The sequence below is a fragment of the Tenrec ecaudatus genome, chromosome 8 (genome assembly GCF_050624435.1).
Source record: "Tenrec ecaudatus isolate mTenEca1 chromosome 8, mTenEca1.hap1, whole genome shotgun sequence".
Classification (NCBI taxonomy): Eukaryota; Metazoa; Chordata; class Mammalia; order Afrosoricida; family Tenrecidae; genus Tenrec; species Tenrec ecaudatus.
In genome coordinates, this window is record NC_134537.1 from 10,364,922 (window position 1) to 10,367,062 (window position 2,141).

Sequence of the window (2,141 nt, forward strand, 5' to 3'; positions counted from 1 at the left end):
AACCCCTGGCGACCCATGATGAGAGTAGTGATACCAGGAGGGTAGCGGGAAGGTGGAGGGAGAAAGAGGGAACCAATCACAATGATCAACATATAACCCCCACCCCCAAGAGGAAAAACAACAGAAAAGTAGGTGAAGGCAGGCAGAGATCAGTGTAAGACATGAAAATAATACTAATTTATAAATTATCAAGAGTTCATGAGGGAGGGGGTGGAAATAAGGAGCTGATCCCAAGGGCTCAAGTAGAAAGAAAATGTTTTGAAAATGAGGATGGCAACAGATGTACAAATGTGCTTGACACAATGGATGGATTGTTATAAGAGCTGTATGAGCCCCCCCTTAGAATGATTTTGTTAAAAGGAAAAACTATTGAAATTTGAATTAATGAGAAAAGTTGAATTAAGAAAATTTTTCTATCATGAAAATGTAACTGCTCATTCTTTCTGGCTAGAGAGGGTGGTGCTATGGGACTTCCACTGAGCAGTTTTATACCGCGTTCACCATGCAGCTCTTTCCGCTCCCCAAACTCAAAAGGCATTTTAAAGCAACACAGTTTGAGTCCCTCGAAGAGGCTGAAACTCGTGTGTTCCTGCGATATAAATCACAAAGCACCGAATTCTTTGAGGAAAGGCTTAGAGAACTGGAGACGCCACCTTCAAAAGTGTGTAGCCCAAGATGAAGGATGTGTTGAAAAACAATAACTTTACATTTTGATTTCTTTTATTTAAATGAAGCTTCCTATTATTTTTCAACAATACCTTTTTTACTTTTCTTCCTATGTACACAGATTGGGGCAGCGTCTCTTCTGCCCACCCCACGCTACTGGTTCAAATATGGAGTGTTTCATCTACATTATTCAGGGTGTACGCCCAGCTCTTGGGACAAATAAATCCAAACAGGTAATGACCTGACAAGGTTCAAGTCTATTTTTTGTTCACGTTCCTAGAAGGATGATCCTATTTCAAAGTCAGTCCGGCATGGTCACCTAGAGCCAGTATCCTGTCTGATGAGTCTGATATGCCCTCTGCTTCTGGAGCCTTTAATATCCTCGGCCTGCAACTGGCAGAAGAGGAACAGTGTGTAGAGGACATACATGCTCTTAAAGCCTTGGTGTAGGCTTTGCAGACGCCGCCGCCTGAACCTGTAGTCTTGTCTGGTCCTGCTGTGCCCAGCCATGGTCAACCCTACTGTGTTTTTCGACATAGCCGCCGACGGCGAGCCCCTCGGCCGCGTTTCTTTCGAGCTGTTTGCAGACAAAGTTCCAAAGACAGCAGAAAACTTCCGCGCTCTGAGCACTGGGGAGAAAGGTTTTGGTTACAAAGGTTTCTGCTTCCACAGAATCATTCCAGGGTTTATGTGCCAGGGTGGTGACTTCACACGCCATAATGGCACTGGTGGCAAGTCCATCTATGGAGAGAAATTTGAAGATGAGAACTTCATCCTGAAGCACACAGGTCCTGGCATCCTGTCTATGGCAAATGCTGGACCCAATATGAACGGTTCCCAGTTTTTTATCTGCACCGCTAAGACTGAATGGTTGGATGGCAAGCACGTGGTCTTTGGTAAGGTGAAAGAAGGCATGAACATTGTGGAAGCCATGGAGCGTTATGTTTCCAAGAATGGCAAGACCAGCAAGAAGATCACCATTGCTGACTGTGGACAACTCTAATTAAATGTGATCAGAATTTTCTGTTTCATCTTAAGCACCAGACCATTCCTTGTGTAGCTTGGGAAATCACCCTTCTATTCCCCATGTGCTTGCAGTATTGGTTAATCTTGTGCTCTCACTCCAGTTCTTCGAGTTTCCAACTGTCCTTAATCTCCCTGAGTCCAGCTGGAAAGCAGAGTTAAGTTTATGATTATGAAATAAAAGATAAACAATTAAAAAAAAAGGCTTGGTGTAAAGTGACCCACGCCATGTTCTCTGGTATTCTGTTAGTGAGGACAAGTCATATGACCATCTCAAATGCAGTCCCTGGTGGAGTGACCTCTTCTCATTTACATCTAGGAAAAGGGAGAGTGGACAGGTACCCATCTCTGTCGCTGTCTTTTGTTCCATTGCTGAAGGAATTCTGGAAGGGCCATCAATCATCAACTTCACCAAGCAATTGCGCGTTCCTGTTGATATAAAGGGAGTCTGT

At 44.0% G+C, this 2,141-nt stretch overlaps 1 pseudogene; it reads left to right on the forward strand.

The window, feature by feature from the left end:
* Positions 1-1,121: 1,121 nt before the first annotated feature.
* On the forward strand, positions 1,122-1,745 carry LOC142454204 (peptidyl-prolyl cis-trans isomerase A pseudogene; annotated as a pseudogene).
* Positions 1,746-2,141: the final 396 nt, after the last annotated feature.